At 40.4% G+C, this 26,387-nt stretch overlaps 1 long non-coding RNA gene across 1 annotated transcript in view; it reads right to left on the bottom strand.

Annotated features, from left to right (window-relative positions):
* LOC308475948 overlaps positions 1-1,594 on the bottom strand; it is a 34,203-nt gene extending 32,609 nt beyond the window's left edge. The window contains exon 1 of the long non-coding RNA XR_013985571.1: positions 1,489-1,594. This is a non-coding gene — a long non-coding RNA (uncharacterized lncRNA). The remainder of the gene's footprint in view (positions 1-1,488) is intronic.
* Positions 1,595-26,387: the final 24,793 nt, after the last annotated feature.

Here is a 26,387-nt window from a genome sequence, read left to right on the forward strand (position 1 = left end):
CATAGCTACCACAACTTAGAATTCCCAAACCCATGCAGTCTTGCTGGGTTTGATAGGATTACTCACAAATAAGTATTCAGGTTATGTGTTTATTTTTTTAGCACAACAGAGCAACACGAGAACTCTTTGGGAGAGCAAGGAAAGGTAATTCCTTTCTGATCCAGGGTGCAATACCATGCATACTGACTTGGGAGCATGGAGGTTGCAAAAGCAGTACCCTCCATCCAATGAGGCCAAATGTAGATTCACAAAATATTTAGGGGTGTGCATACCCCTGCGTCCCCCCAGAAAAAAGCACTGCAGACTTCATTGTATAGAGCAGATGTTTTTCTTACACATGTAATTTGCCATTGAGCTCTACATCACCATCTGGTGTCACATTTTTATAACGCACTTACAACGTTATAATTGCAGAGCAGCACACACCAGAAATCTAAAGTGAATAAAAATTCATTCATTCATTCATTTACTCACAAACCAAGTTTTATACTAAAGGTTCTTAAAGATGAACACCCGGTGATAGCAAGTCTATTTGTATAGCTATAATGTCAAGATGTCAACAGACAGGTAAGCACATTCTGAAGAAGCACAGCCAATTTGCTTCTGAAGGGCAGGAGGCTACCTGCCTTTCATGGTGTATTATTCTCAAGTATGATCAGACATAATGAACACCATGGTAAACCTCACTGTAGACTATCATTGTAAATGATCATATAAAACTAAAATGCCTCTATTGTAAGAATGTATGCTGCACCAAATGCTCACTGATTTCTATATTTGCTTGAAAATGAGCATATCTGAAGTTAAGGCAATTATTCCCCCCCCCCCCACACACACAAAGAACCCCCCCACCTTGATTATGTTTTCCCCCTGCTCTTGAGTGCCCTTTTGTTTCCCTACTGCTGCTGCTGCTGTTTCATACAATGCACTTCATTCTTCTTCTTCAACCATACTTTCTTCATCAGCTTTCACTATCATTTGATCTTATTGGCTGTGGCATCGCACAATTTGTATATGGATGTCTATGGCACTGTTTCAGATGTAGCATTTTGATGTAATTGGCAAAAAAACCCAAACCCCACCCCACATTGTCACTAGTAGCAAGGAGGCTAAATAGGAATGAAAGTAAATAAGAATAAAAACAGGACTGAGAAATACCTGCAGCCCCAAGATGGAAAGTGTGTCACACTAAAAACAACATGAACAAATGAAAGAAGAAAAGTAAAATTAAATGAATTCAAAACTTAACACAAAGCTAGGTAAGGAGTTTTAATTTTAAATAAAACATTCACAAAGGAAAGGAAAGGAAAGGAAAGGAAAGGAAAGGAAAGGAAAGGAAAGGAAAGGAAAGGAAAGGAAAGGAAAGGAAAGGAAAGGAAGAGGCATCACAGTTACTATTTAGCCACCTTAACCTTTGTAAATTGCAGGCAGGTTGAAAAGCGAAAGATCATACAAGTAATTTTCAGAATGAAATAAGCTTTGTCTTACTGTGTTCTTTGGTTTGCCTTAGGGCTTACCTGTATGAAAAATTGCTAAAACTTGCTTGTAGATATGGAATCAGAACGGTAGTCCAGACATATGCAGGCTGCTCTTAGATATAATCTGGAAGTGTAAACAAAATAAACGATAACATTTCTGACTTCATCCTGACCCCACATGTGAGCAATGTAACAGTCACAATGTTATGTACTGAAGTTCTCACCCTGGGCCAGCAGGGGTATACTGTAGATAGTTCAGGTCCACATATGCAACTAAGGGATTGAAAGTGACGCTCAGTGATTGGCTAGTTACAGAAAATGGTTACTGTTGCGTTCTAGTGGAGCTCTATATAAGCAGGCTGGCTGAACCCTTCAGTTCAGTTCTGTTCTTGCCTGTGAATAAACAAGAGCTGTTTGAAGAATCGCTGTGTCGTCTGATATGTTCACCCACAACTTAACACACAATATGGTGGGTCAGTTTAGACACCTTGCTAATGTTAACACAAAAGGGGGGGAGAGATTCAAATTCGTAGAGAATTAACTTTTCCAGGTGTTGAATGTGGCTTCCGGACAAGATTTAGCAAGACGTTTGAACAGACATGAAAGAGCACAACATTGCACAGCATGAAAGCCAATAGCATCCAGCAACAGTTAATACCAAATGCTTGCAAATCTTTAAATGTGTGGCAGGTGTCTTCCAGCAACACTAGTGAAGCACATGTCCTGCTAAATCCTCTTCCTCCCCATCCATATATACAGTATGCCTCATCCCTGGGAAAGAGCTCCAGCAGACACAGGCCTCTCTGCTGGCTGGGAAAAAATGTGCATAACCTATTTTCCCACTAGGGTTGGGAGCAGGGGCTGAACAGAACAAAATAATATGTACAAAGGGGGGTGCATGGAGCTCAATTGGATACTTTAGATTAATCCACAGAGCATAACATTTTCAAGATGCTGTACAGAATTTTTTATGCCACTTACATGCACAATGGCTTCTAAGTAGTTTACAAATAAAAAAATCAATTATAAAATCCATACATAATTAGAATCAGAATAAAACAATTCTGACAGGGCATTTTAAAACATTCCTAATTCTAAAATGCAGTAAACCAAGCCAGTTAAAAAGCATACTAATTAAAACATATTAATTAAAACAGTTAAAAAATTAAAATAAATCACAAGTTCAAGTGCAGGGAAATGTTTGTCTAAGCAGGTGTGTCTTCAAGAGCCCATGAAATGTCAGTACTGACGGGGGAATCTTATGATACCATAAGCTAATAATCACCAGACTGCGGTAAAACTAACTGGATTTCATTTGCTGATCTTAATGCCTTTAAGGAGGAATGAAATACTGTTTTAAAGTAGTGTTTCAAAACAGAAATCATGCAGCCAGTTCCAACTCCTGGAAATCTCTTCAGTCCAAGATTCAAAGCCCAACTTGATAGCATTGCTCCTGCATCTGAAAGTACTACTGGGACTCAGTACCGTGCTGATGGAATGATTTTAACTGGGCTGCTGAAATGGTGGGGTCTTTTTCTGCTCGTATTGTGCTTTATGATTGTGCTGGGTTGACTATTGTTTTCATATAGTATTCCAGGTACTTTAAGGTTCCTGGTTGTCTTCACATTCAAATTGTGTTTGTTTTACATTGCTATGTTGTTTAGTTCGTGCATTATGTCTCCTAATTTTTGAAGATAATTCTATACAAAACTTGCTAATTTCATACAAATTGATCACAAAACAAAAGGGGAGTGTAACTGAATAATTCTATTTTCCCCACACCAGTAATGACTGTACTTTTGCCATAATTTCCCAACATCTGCAACTTTTGTCCAATTCTGCGTACATATTTTAAAAGTTTTAAAATGTTCCATTAAAAAATAATCAAAATTTAGTGGTTTCAAACATGAAAGCCCCTATGCCTATTTGCTTGGAAGTTGGCAGGATTTATCCACATACTGTAGCAGCAACTGTTATTTCTGAAAATGTTGATCAGTTCTGATAGGAGGGGGAAAGGTTTTAGACATTTGTTGACTTCCCCACATATTCATTGAGAAGGCACAAAGCTTTGGTTTTCCCAGTTTAGATTTCTATCCAAGGTTAATTGGGCAGCCCCCAAATGAGTCCAAGCCATTTGTTTTTTGAAGCACCAAAATGGGGTCTGAGCAACAGAGGAGGTCCATGCTTATAAGGAGGCTTCTACACATGTATCACAAGTTGAATTTTCCATGTACAGTGGTACCTCAGGTTACATACGCTTCAGGTTACAGACTCTGCTAAGCCAGAAATGGTGCTTCAGGTTAAGAACTTTGCTTCAGGATGAGAACAGAAATCGTGCTCTGGCAGCGCAGCAGCGGCGGGAGGCCCCATTAGCTAAAGTGGTGTTTCAGGTTAAGAACAGTTTCAGGTTAAGTACGGACCTCCGGAAAAAATTAAGTACTTAACCTGAGGTACCACTGTACATACACTAAGAGTTTCTTTCAATAAGATGAAGAATTTTGGACTACATCTACCTTCTTGAGCAACTATTTATGCAAAAGAACTAGATTGTGGAAAATACAACTAATATTGTAATGATGTTTGATAAGAAAGTACTGAAGATGTTTCTGTTCCCCTACCCCTAACTATTTTTGGTGTTGTTTTTAATTGGCTTTTGCATCATTGTTTTACATATTTTTCCAAGAGGCAATTGTGTGTAGGTTGCCGACTGCACTAGTGTTCGTCACCACTGTTTTCAATCCCACCAGCTGAAGTCTCTTCAGTCTCAATAGAAATATTCATTGAAAACAATATTTCACTTCAGACTCTTTGATGATGTCTTCAACTTCTTGGTTACTGAAATATGTTATCTATTTATAAACTGTACCCAAAAGACAATCCCTTATAAATAGAACTCTTGAAGATTAGAGAAACCAGCTCCAAATAAACCACAAGCTTTTTATCCTGCGATTGCTCTAAATTTTCTTGGATTCCTTAGAACTCCATCAAAATGCCCTCTTGTTGTGTGCTTAGCAGCATCCATTTGCTGGAAGGCTCCATCAAACAGTCTTAAGTACAATTTCTTTGTCATTTGTAAGATAAGTATGAAGTCAGCTATTGATCATTTTATAGTGCAGTCTAAAACACTGAAATCAAAGGGAAAGTTTTTATCCAGAACTGTCTGGAATTACCACTGTCTCAAGAATGGAGTTGTCTGTATAGAACCCACTGTGGATACAGGATTCCTCCAAATCTGATGCACACTCCTAAGTTTTATATAGCCTTTCTCCCTCCCATTTCCAAAATTTGGCTGGACTACTAATGATTCTGCATCAAGCAAGCAAGTCAAATAAAATTGGCATTGCCATGACACTAGAGAGAGTTAAGGAGGGAAATGAGAAAGTGCAAACAGAATATAAGAACCCATTTCAAGGATCAAAATTGATTTTTTATACTTTCTCAACAAGAAGTTATTAGAGAAGGCTTCACTGCTTTTTCAAGATCTCTGTCATCAAGACTAATTGCTTTCTCATTATCATTGGAGCATAACAGAATTATAAGATAAGCAACAAATACAGAATGTTATCAAGCAACTTCCATGATCAAAGATTGAAGGAACACAACAGGAGGGGGGGAAATGACTAACCATGAAGATAAAGCCATTTCAGTTAGTAGAATATGCTTACTGTCATAGGACTTTTTAAAGGTTAAATAGGGAAGGAGAGACATTTCTAGAAAGCTAAAGAATTATTCTTTGTTGAAAGAGATTATGGAAATTTCCCTTGCTTCATGTGTGTATTGGACACACTTGAGAATGGTTGTACCTATAGCACAGAATGAGGCCATCAACTGAAGGTCCCTTTCACATTAGCTAAGAGCCTCTTAGGGACGCGGGTGGCGCTGTGGGTAAAACCTCAGCGCCTAGGACTTGCCGATCGCATGGTCAGCGGTTCGAATCCCCACGGCGGGGTGCGCTCCCGTTGCTCGGGACCAGCGCCTGCCAACCTAGCAGTTCAAAAGCACCCCCAGGTGCAAGTAGATAAATAGGGACCGCTTACTAGCGGGAAGGTAAACGGCGTTTCCGTGTGCAGCTCTGGCTCGCCAGAGTAGCTTCGTCACGCTGGCCACGTGACCCGGAAGTGTCTGCAGACAGCGCTGGCTCCCAGCCTCTAGAGTGAGATGAGCGCACAACCCTAGAGTCTGTCAAGACTGGCCCGTACGGGCAGGGGTACCTTTACCTTTACCTTTAAGAGCCTCTTATTTAATCAGCAAAAAAAAACCCATGCACCCTACTTTATTGGTTCATCTTTCCCAGTATATCTACTCCTGTTGGCAACTGATCTCCATGGTTGGTCTCAGATAAAGTCCTTTTCCAGCTCCACTACCAAAGATCCAGACCTGGGATGAAAAGCACCTGCTCTAACACTGACCTCTGACTAAAGGCCCTCTGTGCTCAACGGTGGCTCCTTCTTCTGTTGCAAGGGAAATGCCAGAAGATAAGAATATCAGAAGAGCCCTGTTAGATCAGTGGACCTTCCAAAAGGGCCCCTTTTGCTGATCTTCACACCTGAGAGGATGTGTTGGAGAGGAGGCATTCTTTCAGATACTCAGATGAAGCCTGAAAGCCTCTAATTGTGACTCCCTGCCACTGGTATCCAGATGCATACGGCTTCCAGCAGCCAAGGTAGAACATAGTCATAATTAGTAGTAGCTATTGAAACCTTGTCTTCCTGGAATTTTTCTAACCATCTTTTAAAGCCAAGTTGGTGAAATCATGTGGTAGCAAATTCCATAGTTTAACAACACACTGTGAGAAGAAGTACTTTCATTTGTCTGTCCTGAACCTTCCAGGGTTCAGCTTCATTGGATGGGTCCAGGTTCTAGAATTACAAGAAAAATGTTTCTACTTTCTCAGCACTTTCTTATATTTCTCATTACCCTGGCCCCTTCACTTGCCTTTTCTCTAAACTAAGAAGCCCCTTTATCATTTCAGTTGCCCTTTTCTTAACCTGTTCCATCTCTGCAATATCCTTTCTGAGATTAGGTGTTCAGAAATGTACAACGTATTCCATGTGTAGTCTCACCACAGATTTGTATAACAAAATTATGATTTAGACCATTTTATTTTCAACTATCCTTCTCATGAAATTTTCCTTTTTCACAACTGCAGCTGCGACTGGGTCAACATCTTAAGCAAGCTATGAACTATGACCCCAATATTTCATTCTTGGTCAATTACTGACCTAATTAGTATACATGTGAATTTAAGATTTTTCTGCTCAGTGTGCATCCCTTTACATACAGTATGTTTACACTGAATGGCATTTGCCATTTTACTGCCAATTTATGCAGTATTGTTCCCAGTCAGTCAACATCTCTGCTAGACACCATGAGCATATATGTGAAATTAAGGACTTTTGTCCCAATAAATATCACTTAACTTGCTAAAAGTGAATTGCAAATTGCATTTGTTATTGTATTTCCATACATGCAGTTTAGAAAGATCCTTTTGGAACCCATCACAATCCCTTTTTGTTCTAACCATCTTGAACATTGTGGTATTGTCAGCAAATATTTCCTACCTCACTGCTCACCTCTAACACTGGGTTCTTAATGAACAAGTTTTAAAGCACAGGTCCAAATACTGATTCCTGGAGAACTACAGGCTCTACATTGGGAGAACGTTCCATTTAATCCTATTCTCTGCTTCCTGTTTCTCAACCAGTTACCGATTCATGAGATTCCTATTACTCAATGATTAGCTATCTGTCAGGGGACTGCCATCGGAGCAGGGGAGGGGCGCAGGCGAATACGGAGAGCCTCCGAGGCTGCTGAGGAGCAGCTCCTCGTCCAGCGGTGAGGGAAGCCACACCTCCAGTGGAGCAGAGGGGGAAGGGGGTAGCCAGGCGAGGGGAGGGCTTGAAGATGCGACTGAAAGCCCAAGCGCCTCACCTAGCCCAGCTGGCCAGGAAACAGACATGCCGTTTCCGTAGCCCAGCTTGCGCAGGGGGGTGAAACGTAAGGAGGGGAGGCGGAGATTTGGGGTGTCTAAGTTCTTATGTTGGGGAAGAAACCGGAAGGGGCCACTCCCAGAATCTGCAAGTGACTAAGATGGACATGAACTTTGGGGTTCTGCACTGTAAATAGTTTGCACCTATAAAACCTGTAAAAGACAGGTCAGAGTCCTGCCTGGTTACTCACGAGCAACCACTTCCAAACCTGACACTATCCAAAAATTCTCCAGTGCTCTTTGTTTCTAGAAGTGGTGGTGACATTGCCATTGGATGGAAAGGAACTGCAATGGCCTCCATCATTCCATAATGATGCAGACTTTTGCCATTACCACTGTGGCAAGGGAAGGATCAGTGTTGTATTAGGACTCTTGCGCTAGTAGAATTGTAAGGGCAGTAAAGTCCAGTCAAATTCGATTATGGGGTGTGGTAACTCTGCTTTCAGGCCAAGGGAGATGTAAAATCATTTGCCCACTTTAACATCTATATTGTTCAGTATTTTACCGGCCCACAGTCTGGTTTTTTCTTACTGTCTTCAAACTGAGGGAACCTTAAAAAAACAATCTAAAGGCAAATCTGTCAGTTTGGCAGGAACATCTGAGCAAATGACTCACAATCACTTTCTTTTACAATGCAGTAATTAGGTATGTGCAATGCCACACCTGTAATAACTGACTACCTTTACTTCTTCTTTAAACTCAGTAATACCAAAACATCCCCAGCCTCCTCACTTTTTCTTTAACAAAACAATATGCAAATACAGTCAGGTAATGTGAAGGTTTTTCCTGCAAAGGGGATGATTCATACACAAAAATAATGCCCTCATCTCAATTTACATAATGAAGGACAACAGTTGTGACAGTGGTACAAAATGCCTGAGAAGCCTTACCACATATTGCAAAATCCTAGGAAAAATATATTGTGGTATATCAAGTATTGTAACAAGATTAAGGGCTCATATGGGGAAGTGTCTAAAGTGTATGTGGTCTTCTTGAATTTCACATATGAGATCAATCAGGGTGTTTTTAAAATACAGTTCAGCCATTAGGACACATGTCCCCTTTTTATAACAAAGTTTGGTAGTGGTTGTTCATTAAATAAAAAACCACCTTTTTGCACATTCTTTTAAGCTCAATCTATAAATAAATTACCACTTAAAAGAAAGATGATTAGTTAATAAAAATGAATAATCCATTGGTAGCCCTAAAAAAAAAAAGCCTCTGCCCACACTTTTCATGAAACATTCCCCCTCTGTAGCCCACACAAACCTCCTTTGAATATTCACAGTAATGAACTGAACAATTGTTTTCTACAAACTTATTTTGGGTCTGGATCTAGGACTCAGCTAGACTGGTAATGAAAAAGTGATATGTATGCGTTGTATATGTGATATAACATTGTGCTACCAGATGGTGATGTGGAGTCCCGTTTTTTGTCTACCTGCTTTCCCTGTTTTAATTTACAACACTTTAAACTGAAATGCTTCTTTGATGTGTCCAGGGCTGGATCTGGACAGTGCATATTGAGGAGATTTCACCCCTCCCATATCCAAGAATCTCCTGATGAGTCTGGTGATTTTCCAGAGAGGAGGGGTGGTGTTCTGCTCTCTACTTATTCTGCTCCAGCACCACATCAAAGAGTCAGTCAGTCAGTGTGTCGGAGAGAGACAGACTGAGTGTTAGAGAGAGATCGTGTGTAGAGATAAGGTTGCTGCTAAGAGCAGCTGCAGACACTCAGTGCAGTTCATTCATTTATGCTTAGACCTCATTTAGCTCTGTATATAGTCGTGTATAATAGTTGTAGATAGAATAAAGAAGATATTCTACAGAGCTGCTCTCTGAGTCGTTTATGCTCTGCTATACTCTGCTGTACTCTGCTGTGCAACGACTGTTCTTGTTGGAGTGAATCCGGTGCTCACAACTCTAAGCTGTGAGTCCACAGCACTTTGACCTGTTCCTGTGCAGAAGGTGGTCTCCGGAAGTGCTACCCAGCTCGCCTAGCCCAGTCGGGGCTGAGTGGATGAGTCCAGTTGGTGGCACTGGCTCAAGGGCGATGCTGACACATATAAATAGCTTTTTCTTTACCAGTCTAGCTGAGTCCTGGGACTCTACCAGAATTGGCTTCAGAACTGTGATTGTGATTATGATTTGCTGTTTAGTTGACCCCAGGAGTTTTCATCTGAGATTTTAATTGCAATTGGAGAGCTATTCTGCCTTTCAAATCATTCTAAAGAAGTGTGAGGAACTGTGGAATAGCCAGGCAGGTTAACAAATGTCAGTATTTGTTTTTTGAATAAGGTTTCCAATGGGGTTTTTTTAAGTAAAGAACAGAACAGAACAGAACTCAAGACTGATATTTTAACTGGACATAACAAAACCAGCAACAGAACAATGGTAAATTCCCCACCCCCACCCTGTTCTTAAAATGGACTTTTATCAGTGATGTGTGTAGATTTAAAAAAGCTATAAATGTCCCCTTTGGGACTGGACAGAAGCCAGGAAACCTGCCAAGGTTTGCTCATTGCACATGCTCACTTCTTCCCACTGTGTGCATTTTTAGCTGTAATAAATGCATGAAGAGAATGTAGAGGATAGAATATAAAATTCTGCAGGAAGTATTGTAATCAAACCTGCGTACAGTTAGACTGCTTAAAACCTCAAGCAAAGAATTGTCACCAAAACCAGAGCCCATGCTGGGTGTGTGTGTGGAGAGACTAATGGGCAGGCTAATCAATGGTTTATTTAAAGTTTTATTCTTTTTTTAATACAGAGTAATGAGTCATTATTCATTATTATTGACACCAGTCAATATCCCCAACCCACTCCTCCCTTAAAGTACCCCTACCCTCAGCAATAATTTTACCTGTTTATCAGCAGCCAGCAATTATAACATGTGATTCAACCAGAAACACAAACTTACAAAACAAAACAAAAATTCAATATATAACAGACAAAAAGACAAGGGGGGAGGGAGGAAGCAAAAGCAGAATGGAATGTATAGTTATTGTTTAAGCGTGGGGAATATTAATTGGGCAGCATCCTATGGTGATATCAGATGCTCTGACTATTTCACATAGGAGCATCAACAAGTGAAGCAGATAGCTCATATTTGTAGTCCTATACTGTACTTGCATAAGACTTCGAGACGGGGAAACAAATCAACTCTCTTCTTTGTAGAAGTGCAGTGCAACACACTCTGCTCAACAAAGATCCACTGCTCATTGTAATGCTTACTGGGGCAATATCGCTCACCTGGATGGCTTCCAACTTCAGTACCTCAGATCTAGCTGTGATATAGCATTTCAGAAAAATGTTAAATCCTTGGCAACAAGAGCATGTTTATTGGGGCTTGCCACCTTTGGAGGCATATAGTTTGTATCCAAGTTTCCTAAATATCTGAGATGATGTTCTGTTGTAAGCTGAAATCTCAAAGGTCAACCCACCTATGGATGGATACAAAGGCACTCTACAGGCCAAGCTTAAGAACTGCATGATTTCAATTACTGCAAATTTATTGCAGGCACAGACTTTGATGGAGGGTTATGTGCTTGAGAATCATTATCTGTAGTCTGTACTGATAAGAAAACATGCTGTGAGGTCAGTACTATGAACTCTATCTCCCACAACAACACAGCAGTGTTGAATATATAAAATGCATCTACCAGTGTCTGATTTAATGTGAGGAACCATAAAACAAAGGATTCTCCTGCTGACAATGACTGTGCCCATCAGTCACAGAAATGACTCTTTCCAAGAGAGTCCCAACACAATTCTATGTTGGAGGTCTCATTGGCTACAGGTGGCAAATGAGTTGCTAGGTTAGAATATAAGCAATGCTCTCCATCTGCCTCTGAGTGTGTGTGTGTGTGTGTTTACTTTCAATATTTAAATATACTACACTCGCAATAGTATAAAGCTCTGTAGTGTAGTGGCTTTCCTAAGATGGAGATTCCAACACCAAATTTGACAGCAGGAGTCGGAAGATGTGCTGCTGTTCTGGAGGGACCTTCCCAGCAACTCTCAAGGGCCCCAAGATCTCTGCGTTTTGTGCTTTGCTTTGTGTTCTTGCTTAGCACATAAGCCCCGTTTAAGATCAGGCTGGTGTTTCATTTATTGACTACCTGGATCCAAAAAGGAACCACTTGTCTCTCACCAAGACATGATTGCTGGTCAATTTTACTTTAATCCAGTTCCTTTGTCAGATTTTGTCTATTCCATACATTCAGTTGGTAAACATCTGAGAATTTAACCATCAGAAGTTTACTTTTTTTCAGCCACTGAAAAGGTACTTTATCTATTAAGCTTTTTGTGATGCAATTATTATTCATTTGGACATGGGCATGTTCCAAAACCACTTATTTTATAGACAGAAATGTGGACTTGTTTCCCCACTGCTGGTAGGCAGGGGGAGAGACTGCCTTAGAACACAGGTGGCTAACTCATGGCCCACAAGATTCTTCTTCCAGGGCGCCAATTCGTCTCCCCACTCCAGTTTATCTAGGTACATAGATATATACATAAATATATAGATATTTATATAGGTATATATTACTGGCTGCCCCACTGTGATACTGAAAGTTTTTGTGACCACCCCCACCCCCGCCCACAACAAGTGTTCCTTTTTGAAAAAAGAACAAATAGTCACACACCCTTTGACCTGTGAGCCTGGAAGAAGGTTTGCTGATTCCATCTAGGCTCTGCTCACTGGATAGGTTCACAAACCACAAACAGCTCCAGTGCACACCGCAAAATGCAAATCCCAGCTCATCAGCATCTCCAAGCACCATTCAGCAAGAGGAGCAAAGAAGTGAGAGATAAGATAGTGATGATAGCAAGTGTTTAGAAATTCCCACACTTACGCCTGTCCCTTGTCCCATCTTCTCTGGCCACTTTCTTTTTTTTTTTTTTAAATGATATTTATTAAAGTTTCAGATAGAAAGAGACACATCAATAAAAAAGAATTTAAAAGTAAAAAGAAAAATACACAATATAAAATACAAAAAGGAAAAAAAAAGAAAAAACAGTTAAAAACAATTCCATCTTTTCATCACTGCTTTTGAATTAACTTATTTTCTGGACCTCCTCATACCTCCCTCTTTTGTATTCCAATTCAGTTTGTTTGTCCAGCAATTCCTTTCCCTCTTTTTTAATCCCAATCCTTAATCTTAATATAATATAATATAACATTAAATTTTTATCTATTAATAGCCAATTTTCCATTCTTTTAACCTTTTTATTCCTAATCCCTAATCTTAATCTGTCTATAACTTTAAAGTCTGTGCAGCTAGAAACCACATAATTTCAATTCATCATCACTCTAACATTCTTTAATTTTGCAATGTTTCTGTAGGTAATCTTTAAATTTCTTCCAATCTTCTTCCACCGACTCTTCTCCCTGGTCACGGATTCTACCAGTCATTTCCGCCAGTTCCATATAGTCCATCAGTTTCATCTGCCATTCCTCCAGTGTGGGTAGCTCTTGTGTCTTCCAATACTTTGTGATGAGTATTCTTGCTGCTGTTGTTGCGTACATAAAGAAAGTTCTATCCTTTTTTAACACCGATTGGCCGACTATGCCCAGGAGAAAGGCCTCTGGTTTCTTCAAGAAGGTTCTCTGGCCACTTTCTCCTAGCTGGAGCAAGCATGTGAATCCAATGGGGGGAGGCAGCTGGCAGAGAAGGGTTAAGCATCAGTCCCTGGAATCTCCAGGTGAGCATGGCCATGTCCCATCTGAAACCCTGCAGACCCAATGCCAGTCAGCGTAGACAAGGTTGAGGTAGATGAATCCATGGTCTGCTCCCTGTATTCCTTTGTCTGACACCTCTTCTCTTCAAAATCATGCCCTCCTGCCACCATTTTTCAGGTATTTGGCAGTGAGCTGGATTCTCAGGCCCTGATTTGCTACTGACCTGGAGACCATGTCTCAGTTCATTCTCTAGAGGAATATGGCAGTGACCATAGAGGAGGAAGCAACCATGTAATTAATAGTAACATGTATATAAAGTATTGGATCCTACTCACACATTGGGAAAGCACAAACTCCTTTTCTTTCTAGCTGTAGCTAGTTTCCCTTTCTGTGTCATCCAAGGACAGACGTACATTAAAAGCTTAGAAATCTCTGGATATCCCTCACTGGGAACCTATTGTCTGTCAGTTTCATTCAGAAACAAAATTACAGCACTGTCTGAAGGATTATACATTCTGGCACTTCAGCACGCCAGGCTCTTCAGCAGAAAAGGCAGCATGCCACACACACAAAAAGGAGAAAGAAACACAATGCAATCACATGGCTCCATCCAAAGTAGAGGAAGCCAGGAGAGGCCTTTGTTTCCTCTTTGGCACAAGTAAACAATGACTGGTTCCTATCAGTATTAAAAATTCTGCCCACACGAGATGCAGGTTGGATTCATTTGGAACATTATTTTTTTTGTAGCCATAACATTCAGATGTACTGGACCATTTTGTCTCCCAAAATATTTTTATTTATTACTACTATCTTTATTATTTGTTACATTTATATTTAAATTACAATCCATACATCCATATTGGGGGCAGCATTCAGTTCATCATTATTTTTGAAATGAAAATATTGGTACTGGAATAGCACATGTAACAGACGGTACATTTTATAATACAGTCCACACTAAAATCTCTCCTTAGCCTTTTTTGTCATTTTCCCCCCTCCAGATTTTGCCTTGCAAGACTTCCTTTCATGTATGTACTATATTTGCAAAATATTTTCAGGCCGGTTTTCTTTTAACATTTTGATTTGGGTAGAAGTGTGTGTGTGTGTGTGTGTGTTTAGATTCCTGTCCTACAGTCTGTTGAAGTAAGAATAAAGTCTGAAGTTCTGTCTGATTCCTTAGTCCAAAGACAGACTTTTGGGGAAACGGCAATGATTATGGAAGCAATCCCATACACAAGAAGCTGGCATAAAAAAAGCCAGGGTAAGTTAAGCAAAACTCCATTCAGCAGCAGGCCTCCCTCTGCTGGCAAAGGGAAAAGAAGACAACAACAACAACAACAACAACAACAACTTATGTCCATCTGGCTGGATTTCGCAAGCCACCCTAGGCAGCTCCCAACAGAATATTAAAAACATGATAAAACATCAGACATTAAAAACTTCCCTAAACAGGGCTGCCTTTAAATGTCTTCTAAAAGTCAGGTAGCTGTTTCTTTCCTTGACATCTGAAGGAAGGGTGTTCCACAGGGAGGGCACCACTACCGAGAAGGCCCTCTGCCTGGTTCCCTGTAACCTCACTTCTTGCAGGCAGGGAACCACCAGAAGACCCTCGGAGCTGGACCTCAGTGTCTGGGTTGGACCTCAATTTAGTGAAGCAATCCTAAAGGAATATCCACCAAGATGAGTGGATTAGGATCCAGCAGATCTCTGGCTGAGCTGGGAAGTTCCTGGTGCAGCTGGGCTACTCTGGCTTAGCACCCTCATCCTTGGATTGGCCAAGATCCAACTGACTGAACTTGAGTCTGGTGAGCCAGCATAAGCTCCCAAAAATGAATGTTACTGTGTAGCAAAATGATACATGTCTAAAAAGTGTGTCACCAACATGAAAAATTTGGAAAGCTCTGACTTATAGGCTGGCTCATCCAGTAGTAGCCCCAAAGTTTGGATCTGGCTTAATTTACACCAGCTTGCTTTACACCAGGTTCTGTTTTTAAGATGGCTTCCTAACCATTTCTTCTGGCTTAATTTATGCCAGGTTGCAGGGTTACATGACTGAGCTGAACGAGCTTAGGATCCAGCCTAAGTTCTCCCTCTCTGGCCCTGTTCCTGCCACTACCCCTTTTTCAGGGCTTAACATCCAAAGGGTTTGGCTCAGCCAGCTGGATCCCAGCTGAGCTGGGGATATTCCAGAGATATGCCAGTGTATCGCTGGCTCAGCCAAGGATAAGGGAGTTCAGCCATAAATCCACTGGATCCTAACCCACTCATCCTGGTGGGTCTTGATATAGAATTGCTCCCTATGTTTGTTACATGAACCCACATATAAACATGTTTATGATGGCCCAAGCACAGAATACATAAGTTTCTCATATAAAGTTGTCTCTTCAATGAGTATTTTGAGGTCCTCACTTCAGCCAAACTTTCAAAGAACAATTAAGGTGACTACAAAAGTATTTGTTGGTTTAGGAACCTTGCATAGTTTTAACTATGGCTTGGCATCATGTGCGAATGAAGCCCCCTTCCTCTATTTTGGTTTGGTTTGGGTTGGGGGCACACTACATCAGACACTCACAAAACTACACAGGCAAGAGCAGCTGAAAACTTGGGGGGGGGGGACGTGGTTTGAAAGTCTGTGGGACAACCCATGTGGTTTGTTAAATAAGCCGTGGCTTAATGTTATCTGCAAATCTACTACCCACTTACTCTTGGTAGCTTGTTTGCAAATATATTGTCATGAAAATATCTCTTACCAATTTTTTTAAAAAATCCTGAGTCTTTACCCATTGTTACTTCTGAGTAATTTAAAAAGATGCCAATTTTCATGTATGCACAAAGTTCCAAATCTATGGCAAGAACTACCTTAAAGTCATTAGAGAAACTATCTTTAGGATAAGAACTGGCAGCCCTCCTACCAACACTTGCTGTATACATTTGGGTGTGGCAGAAATGTCTCGAGTTAGTTCCCATCCTCACTTCCTTATCACAGCAGTGGATAGCAAACTTTGCTACAAGCACAAGACAAGCTAGAGGAGAGGAGAATTAATCACGAAGCATGAAGAAAAGAAAGCCTTCCTAAAAAAACCAGCACACTGTGTCCTTTTTTGGGGTAAAGAGACCTTGGAGATTTATGAATGCCAAGGGATAAGGAAAGCTTTTCATGCCTAATCAAAGCCAGTGCAATTCTGATCTTTAAAAACAATCCCACCACTACTCTTTTTCTCAACAGTTAGCCAGTGCCAGCAGAAAAATATAATAATTATCACTCAGCAGGTGGTTTATATATTTGCTGCTCCCCCTCCCTCAAAATGTTGAAGCTGTTGGCTTACATCCATATCTGGAGTGCTAGTTTCACAGAAGCTAGCAGGGAAATCGGTTTGCCTCCTAATGCAGCTTAAATCAGCTTTAGGAATACTGTAATTTACTTAGTAAGAATGGCTCACTGAGTTGCTTCAGGATTGCTGGTACTTGGTAGAAATACAGAGCTACCATATGCTTCTAGGTCATCAAAGGCTAAAGAAACACACAGCTGTCTAAGAAAAAAGAAAAGCCAGTTGTGGGGATGCCATTTAGGAATCTGGGTAGCACCAGCAAAAACCTAAAGACACTTGTCATGAGTTTAGTGGGCATTCCACAATGCAATAAAATTAGCACCTGTCAGTGAGTGAAATTCATTTAGTTAGTCCACTTGTTTTTAAACTTCTTACTTGGTGACCCATTTCCAGCTCAGCTTGCCTCCAGACAAGAGGGTTTTTGCAACATATGCTGCTATGGCACACACAATTCACACGAGACAAAAAGTCAAAATACTTGGGCCTGCCATCACTCCACACAAACTGAAATTACAGCAGCAAATACTCTCAACCAAGTAGATGCATGCACTCTTCTACTAAGGAAGCAACATTTCTCTGGAGCTCTGCTCTCCTCCCAACTAAAACACTCCCAGTATGTCAAATGAGTGACTTAAAAGATCAACCTCCATCAGTGCTTTGGCTCACATTGCAAGAACAAGATCTCCCTTGCACTGGTGGGGCCAGTGGTTGTCAGCGGCTCCTGGCTGGTTGCCCAGGAAAGTATAAAGGCAAGGGAAAGTTTATTACAGTCCTTTTGTTTTTCAAACTTTACAAAGAGAGCCTCTTGGATAATGGCATTGCCTCAATTGAATCTCCACCCCCCCCCTTCTCTTCCACTTCCTCATTTGTCATTGTCATCATCTCCTCTACAGGTGCTGCTAGGTGCCCTCTGTCTTCGAGCTCCAGGCTCTCCTACTGTTAAGGCCCGCCAGGTTCTGGGAGATGGAGGGTGTGGAATGCTTTCTAATGAGAATATGTCAGCTGGGTGTTGTCCTGGCTCTCCCATGATTTCCCAACTTTCCCCCTCATCTGCCTCTGAGCTGTGACCTCACTCAAACCCCTGTTGTAAATCTATACAGTGGTATCTCGGGTTACATACGCTTCAGGTTACATACGCTTCAGGTTACAGACCCCACTAACCCAGAAATAGTGCTTCAGGTTAAGAACTTTGCTTCAGGATAAGAACAGAAATCGGGCTCTGGCGGTGCGGCGGCAGCAGCAGGCCCCATTAGCTAAAGTGGTGCTTCAGGTTAAGAACAGTTTCAGGTTAAGAACGGACCTCCGGAGCGAATTAAGTACTTAACCTGAGGTACCACTGTACTATCTTCCTTTTCCTCCTCCCTGGAGGGGTCTGGATGGGGAGGCAGTCTCCACCATTCCTCCTCTGCCCAGTCCTAAAAGTGGCAGACCTTGGGGCGCCTTGTGCGATGGCAAAATTTGGCACCTCTCTGCCTCTCATGCTCCATTCTAAGTTGTGGCATCTGCTGCAGTGCTCCCAAGACTCTGCACCTAGTGCAACCAAACCAGTCGCACTCTCCGAAATCCACCTCTGGCAGGGCTGCAGTACACTTACAGGTAAAAATGCTATTCTGTACTCTAAACAGTGTATTTTGTCTATTTTTTATAAAGGTAACATGGATTTTATCTTTAAACAGATAATTATACATATTTAGGTTAGTAAATTAGTAATTGCTCAACGCTGGACAAACTCTTCATGCTGTACTCTAGATAACTGGCTCAAAAGAGTTCTGTTCATTGCTATCAGAGTAATCAACAGGTAATATTTGAGTGGCTAGAAGTGATGCTCATTGTTCAGATTTCTCCACTGTTTGGGAGTAATTTATTAAATATATTAAATCACAGTAATATGTGTAGCAAATCCATTTAAAATATTATTTTATTTGGTAGTGTCTATAAACATGCAAGACCTTTTTTCCTGTTTCCTTCATTGTACAAGGTAAGTTGTGTTTTTCATATTTCATGCACTGGATCATGCCTTTAAATTTCAGTGTCATTTGTGCCTCACTGACTATTCAAAGGAAGTGCAATACAGCAAACATTTAAAAACTGATAAATAAGATAAAAGGCAAACAGCAGAAAAGTTATCTGACAAATATTCTATAATACCAGTAGTTCAATTCTTACAGAATATTAAATCAATAAATAACATTGGGGGGAATACAAACAGTTTATAATTTAACAAAAACAGGCACACAAACTTCCTGTATCCAAAATGCCAACTTTTGGGACGTACCATTAAAATGAACCAGAAGATGACAAAGTAAACGGGATATTTGTGGTGATATGGATTTGTAACAATGTTAGTCTAAGCTGTTCTTTGTGCAGGTGCAGCTATGGAACTGGATGTTTTGGTATGAAAACTGGCTTGTTACCAAAATGCAGTGCTTTAAATACAGTAAATGGACAAAAGTATAAAGATTCACAAAATCTTTAGGGGAAGCAGGGGGACACATACCCCTAAACATTTTGTGAATCTTTATACTTTTGTCTATTTACTGTATTAATTTTTCCCAGTTTGAACTATAAAATTGTGATTTTCTTGAGTCAAAATGAGAGTACCCCTAAACATTTTTTAAAGGAAAAAAAGCCTGCCAAAATGTATTAGAAGAGCTATAAATATACAAACTGAAGTTTTTATTTCTTACCAACCATATAAGAGTAAATAATCAAATGAGAAGATAATCCCTTATCTGAAATCCAGTATCTGGTAACTCAGTTTCTGGAAACATTTATTTAAAACATATTTAAACTGAATTTTAAATTATAGATTATTCCAGGCCAGGTGTCAGATTCAAGGGAGCCCTGGACAATGTTCTCTCCGGACTCCCCCAAACAGCACCTCCATGGGGAGCCAATGGTGGCTCTGGCCGTCCCTTGGGCACCTTCAATGAAGTCCAGTCTTGGACTTCCCAGGTGGTGGGGAAGAGAGCAATAGGAGCAGCTGTCAGGGGTAGCTCACTACCTTTCTCCTTTCAGTGCTGGGTCCCCAAAATAAAAACCAACCAACAGTTGTGCACATCCCCCCTAGGCAAGCACAACTTTTCCCCTTTCATTTTTTTTAAAAAAAGATTTTTATTAAGGTTTCAGTAAAAAGTTAAACAGAAAAACATAAAAAAGAAATACACAAATACACAGAACATAATCCAAAAAAGAAAAAAAAACACAGAGAGCAGAAAACAAAACAAAAAAGAAACAGAACAATTAAAAACAATATCACCTTTTCATTTCCATTTTTAAATTTACTTATTTTCTGGACCTCCTCATACCTCCCTCTTTTGTATCCCAGTCCAAATTGTTTGTCCAGCAATTTCTTTTCCACTTTTTTAATCCCAATCTTTAATCTTAATATAATATAGCATTAAAATTTTACCTCTTAAGTAACAAATTTCCATTTCCTTAAACTTCTTTAATCCTAATATTTAATCTTAGTCTATCTATAACTTTAAATCCTGTACAGCTGGAAACCACTTATTTTCAATCCATCATCACTCTAACATTCTTTAATTTTGCAGTGTTTCTGTAGATAATCTTTGAATTTCTTCCAATCTTCCTCCACCGACTCTTCTCCCTGGTCACGGATTCTGCCAGTCATTTCTGCCAGTTCCATATAGTCCATCAGTTTCATCTGCCATTCCTCCAGCGTGGGAAGTTCTTGTGTCTTCCAATACTTTGCGATGAGTATTCTTGCTGCTGTTGTTGCATACATAAATAAAGTTCTATCCTTTTTTAACACCATTTGGCCGACTATGCCCAGGAGAAAGGCCTCTGGTTTCTTGGGGAAGGTATATTTGAATACCTTTTTTAATTCATTATATATCATTTCCCAGAAAGCCTTAATCTTTGGGCACGTCCACCAAAGGTGAAAAAATGTACCTTCAGTTTCTTTACATTTCCAACATTTATTATCGGGCAAATGATAGATTTTTGCAAGCTTGACTGGGGTTATGTACCACCTGTATATCATTTTCATAATATTCTCTCTTAAGGCATTACATGCCGTAAATTTCATACCTGTGGTCCACAACTGTTCCCAGTCAGCAAACATAATGTTATGACCAACGTCCTGTGCCCATTTAATCATAGCCGATTTTACCGTTTCATCCTGAGTGTTCCATTTCAGCAGCAAGTTATACATTCTTGACAAATTCTTAGTTTTGGGTTCTAACAGTTCAGTTTCTAATTTTGATTTTTCCACCTGGAAGCCAATTTTCTTGTCCAATTTAAATGCCTCCATTATCTGAAAATAATGAAGCCAGTCTCGCACTTTGTTTTTTAGTTTTTCGAAACTGCAATTTCAGTCTATCTCCATCTTGTTCCAAAATTTCCAACTTTTCCCCTTTCAAAGACTGAAAGGATAAGTGGCAGACAATTGCCAGATTCTTTCCCACAAATGTCTCTTCCTCCTCCAGCTCTTGACACACCACCAGCACATTGAAGGTGGAGCCTAGAAGCATTTGGGAGAGATAAGATGAAAGAAGAATACACTTCAGTATAGAAAGGTGAGGAAGAAATCATAAATTTAAAAAGAATAAACAATACTAGTATAAGGCAGATTTCTCTGGGGTTCCCCAGAAATTTCTCCTTTTGGTCAGTGCTGGGTGTTGGTACAATGGCTGAACCTTTGCTTGACAGTTCAAGCAAAGGAGTTAGATAAAAGTTGTCAAAGATTAGTTACCTTTCAACCTCTTTTGAGGAATTGGCTATGAAGAGGCATTACATTAGCAGGCTAGAAGATATTCTCCAACCTATTCTGTGGATCTTAAGTAGTATCACATCTTTGCAATGGTTTAATAATAGCTCTCTTTTAGGTGGGGCAAAGAGGAGTCCTGAAATAGAGGCTGCATTTAAAAGGAAATTGTTGAGGGGTTACATTTTGTGATATATATGTTTCGAGGCAGACACCAATGGAAACATAAGTAACTAAAGTTGTCTTTCATGACTGATGACCTTACTGGAACCATTTAATGCCATGGGGGGGGGGGGGAATAAAGCTGATTCACACCTAAGCATGCAAAAATATTCAACAGACAAGATCAAAAAATTAGAAATAAAACAGACAAGAGAATGGAAAACTGGATGAGGGTAAAAAATAGCACAGTTGAACTGAGAGGCATTAATGAGTTCAAAAGTGGAATTGGATAATTTCCCAACCAGGCAAGCATTGAGAGGTAAGAAAAACATATGCTAATTGCAAATTTAGCAACAACAAAATATAGCCATGAATCTTCTTTTGAGTCAGTTGTCTTCTCTAAAACACATTCACAGTGCTTAGCTTCAGTTTATAGTGTTTGTAGCAGATGTGTTGATTCTGGCTGGATTCACATCAAGTTATTTTCATCCATGAAAAGCTGTTCATATTCATGAATATCCTCAGATATCCTACAGAATCCTTCACAGTGGTTGTGAAGGCACTCCAAAGAAACTGCCATTAAAGTACTGGCATGAAGACTCAGGAAGGCACTGAGATCATAGTGCACAAATGGTGATGCTATTTTGAGGAATCTCCATTAACACATCTACAGCTGGGGGCGGTCATGACCTTTGGGATGAATTGCGAAGTTTCCAGTTCAATTGTTACTAAGATATCAAGAACCAAGAATTACCTTGAATTTTGGTTCAGACTGGACGAACAGAGACAGTATCCTGAGTGCAATGTGTTTGGCAATGTGTTGAACAGCTTGGCACATTGTTTAGAGCATATTTTCCTTTGAAAGCTTCCTGGTGAAACATGACAGAAAGAGCTTTGTGTATAAGGCCCTTGTATAATTCCCATTGCAGTGAGATCACACATCTCTTTCTGAAGAAACTCTTATGAGCACTATTCCTAGCTACAAGTCCCATGCAATAATGTGGTGATACTTTATATTGTAGTGCCAGTTAGTCTGTTTTGCTCTATGATCCCTCCAGTAGAGTTGCCAATAAAGTTATCAGTTCCTGCTTGGGAGCAGGGGGAAGAAGAGGAAATTTTGAAGCTATCAACAGAGCACTGACAAAAAATAAGCTTCTTGGAAGAAGCAAAGGATCCATATGTTGCTACAAAGCTTTACCTAAAGTGAAAAGTCATTGCATATTTCATAGAAGTAAAAGTGTATCAAAAAGATTAGCAAATGTTATCACATCCCAAAGTTACAATTGTTCAACTTCAAAAGCTCCTGATTTCTTAACTTCTTCAATATGTTTTTGATTATAGTCAACTAATTGTAGCCCCCAAAATCTGGAGGACACCACATTTATTACCCATTTTAGGTACTGCACATGGCTCAAACCTACATCAGTTTGTAAATGGTCATTTACTCGTGGCCAGTCTGTTGACTCCCTTCGCTGGAAATGGCATTTTCCTTCATAAAGCAACAGCTGCAGTTAACCCAAATATGCAAGAGAGGGTCTCTCCTTGGCGAATGGAGGTAAAAAGGTAAAGGGACCCATGACAGTTAAGTCCAGTCACGAATGACTCTGGGGTTGCGGCGCTCATCTCACTTTACAGGCCGAGGGAGCCAGCGTTTGTCCGCAGACAGTTTTTGTGGGTCATGTGGCCAGCATGACTAAGCACAATGGAACACCATCACCAGAGCAGCACACAGGAATGCCTTCCTGCCAGAGCAGTACCTATTTATCTACTTGCACTTTTTGGCATGCTTTCGAACTGCTAGGTTGGCAGGAGCTGGGACAGAGCAACAGGAGTTCACCCCATTGCGGGGATTCGAACTGCCGCTCTTTTGATCAGCAAGCCCAAGGCTCAATGGTTTAGACCACAGCGCCACCTGCGTCATAAAGGGGATCATAAAACCAGCTTCCTCACATGGAGCTTCTGGTTCGTCTCTTGCATGGCAAACCCTGCCAAAATACATGCGTTTCTTTTTTGAGTAACAGGATAACTCTCACAAGCAGCCTGCAGGTCAGCCTGCACTGGCAAACATTATGAGGTGTGATTAATACCTGTGACTTGCTTTCTGCCAATTCTGTGCTGTAAACTATTCATTATATTACTCATTCATATGTGACAATTGAGTGACATGAAATTTACTGGGAAGAGTAATTTCACATTTAAAAAACAGCAGAACAATTAGAGTCGCAACCAAGTTACTACCCTTTTCCCTCCATTCAAACACCAAGTTTAGAAAGTTCGACAGTAAAGCAGCAAGAGCACATGTGTAGTAACAATGGCTCAGGACCTCAATACCTCAATACCTCAAGGACCATCTCTTTCCATATGAATCTACCTGGACCCTGAGATCATCTTCTGAAGCCCTTCTTCATGTGCCTCCTCCTTGAGAGGTCCAGAGGATGGCAACATCTCTGCAGTGGCTCCCCATCTGTGAAATGCTCTCCCCAAGGAAGTTCACCTGGTGCCTTCATTATACACCTTTAGGGGCCAGGCAAAAACGTTCCTTTTTAACCAGGCCTGTGCTTGGCATACCCTTTTAAAATGTGGCTCTTTTGGGGTGGGGAATTATTGGGTTATTGCTTTTATTTTTATTTTACATACTGTGATCCTTTTCTGTGAACCATCCTGAGACCTCTGGGTATAGGGTGGTATATAAATTCAACAAACAAACAAGCAGGTAAAGATGTACAGGCCCCTCAAGACGCCTTTGCTGCATTGTTTTTGGCGCCTGCTAAAAATAAATAAATCCCAGCAGTCCTAGCCAGGCATGCAGTTTTAGCATGCAGCTTTAGCATGTGATTTCAGTACAGATAATTGTTTTGAAATTACTGATTTTATTCTATATTTTTAATTTTTTAATGGAACTTGTTTTAAATATTTGCTTTTAATTATATTTTAAATATACTTTTGTAAAACATTTACAGGGGTTTTGTTTGAGTAAGTGGTATATACATTTTGTTAAATAAAGAGATTAGATAGAAAGATAGATGATAGATAGATTAGATAGATAGATAGATAGATTAGATAGATGATAGATAGATGATAGATATAGATAGATATAGATAGATGATAGATAGATAGATGATAGATAGGTAGATAGATGATAGATAGACAGCTATGTCCTCTTTAGCCCAGATTTCCTCAACTTGATATGATATGCACCACAGATTGAGGGGCCCCAGTGTAATGTGCATGTGTGATGTCACAAATGTGCAATGCTGGGCTCCACGCTTGGCCTCCTCCTGTTGTGCACACGACACAGTCTGCAGCTGCTGCAGCAGGATGAGACACACACACACATCATCAGTAGGACGCCAGTGGGGGGTGACTTGGCCCACTGCTAACAAATATGGAGCCCATAGAGCTGGTGCCTACGCCTTCATTCAAGTGTGGCAAGACCCATCTGGATGAGCAGCTTAGGATGCAGTAAATCTCTGTCTTAGCTGGCTGATCCATGGCTCAGCCGGTGTTAAGTCTCTGACCCCAGCTTATCCAAAAATACACCACCATAGCTTGCTCACCCAAATGCAGCCATGGCTCAGGGGCATGGTGGGGTTGGGACCAGAGAGGATCTATTTAGGCTGGATCCTAAGCCCATTCAGCTCAGTCAGGTGACCTGGCAACCTGATGTAGAACACTATTTTAAATATTTATTTTCCCTCTGCCAGGCTTGGGCCCACTGCTAAATGCAGCTTGGATCTGGCGCAGTGTCTCACCAGCTTAGTTTACATCCGCTTGGTTTACACTAGCTTCTTGTGGCTTGCTCACTCAGAGATGCACAGCTTTAGCCTTTCCCAGCTTGCTGCTCTTTAGATGTTGTTAGACTACAGCTGTCATCATCCCTGACCATTAGCTATGCTGTCTGGGGCTGATGGGAATAGTAGTCCAACAACATCTGGAGCACGCCAAGTTGGGAAAGGCTGCACTGCTTCATCCTCTGGCAATCTCTCCTATTCAGTATGAGAGGCCCGTTTTTAAGAGCCCTCAGGGAAGTGACTGATCATACTCTCACTTTAGGCAGGAATCTGTTCTTAGCCCAGAAGAGCACACTGCTCATTCAATTTTGCAATCTTTAATCTATTTTACATGCGGGCCTCTCAAGTGCTGGGAGAGAGACAGGAGAAGAGTAGATTAAGAATTTTGCTTTTATGTTGTTTATCTATTTATTAAAATATTTATATACAACTTTTCATGCACAACAAGACACTACACAAAAACAAAGTACCATAAAATTAAAAAATTCAGAACAAAATAGCTATTGCTAAATCATTTTGTGGGACCATCAAACATCCACTGGCTCTGCACCACTGTGCAACCTTGCAAGCTTCTGGCTGGCAAGGGTCTTGGCCCTTGGATCTGAGGTAGGACCTGATCTGAAAAAAGAAGAATGCCAACAAAGAATATCTCACCCATTTCTAAGTTGTGAATGAGCTCTTCAAAACTTAGAGTAGCTTAGTTTGTGTGACATGAGTGATAAAGTTATGCTACCTTTGTAAAGCAACCATTCAGAACTCTCTAAGATGTTGTTTTTCACTTGAGTGGCCTTTGGAAATATGTAAACCTAGTTCAACATTTTCAGATGACAAATTCAGTGAAAATCATGCAAAGTTGTTCACCCACCTAGGACTTTTAGAGACAAAACATAATAAAACCAAGTTAAAAGTATATCTGCAGAAGGTAAGCATGTAAAAAATAATTCTTTTGAGTCTGACATGGGTTAGTGTGGGACAAAAATAACTTACTACTCTCAGTTAAATATAGGAGTGGGATTCTAAGGAAAGAGGACTAACTGGCAACCCACAGTTTTTCACTCTTTTTAGGATTTTTGACTTTTATATAAACTACCTATCCAAGTCTGAAGAAATCAGGCACTAATGAAATGGTTCAGAAAATGTGTCTTTGGTAGGTTAAAGGAAAACATCCCTTTATGCCTGTGCAGGCATAAAGGGTCCTGTCCTTTCAAACCCAACTATATCTA

The sequence above is a fragment of the Podarcis pityusensis genome (genome assembly GCF_964106645.2).
Source record: "Podarcis pityusensis genome assembly, chromosome: 4".
Classification (NCBI taxonomy): Eukaryota; Metazoa; Chordata; class Lepidosauria; order Squamata; family Lacertidae; genus Podarcis; species Podarcis pityusensis.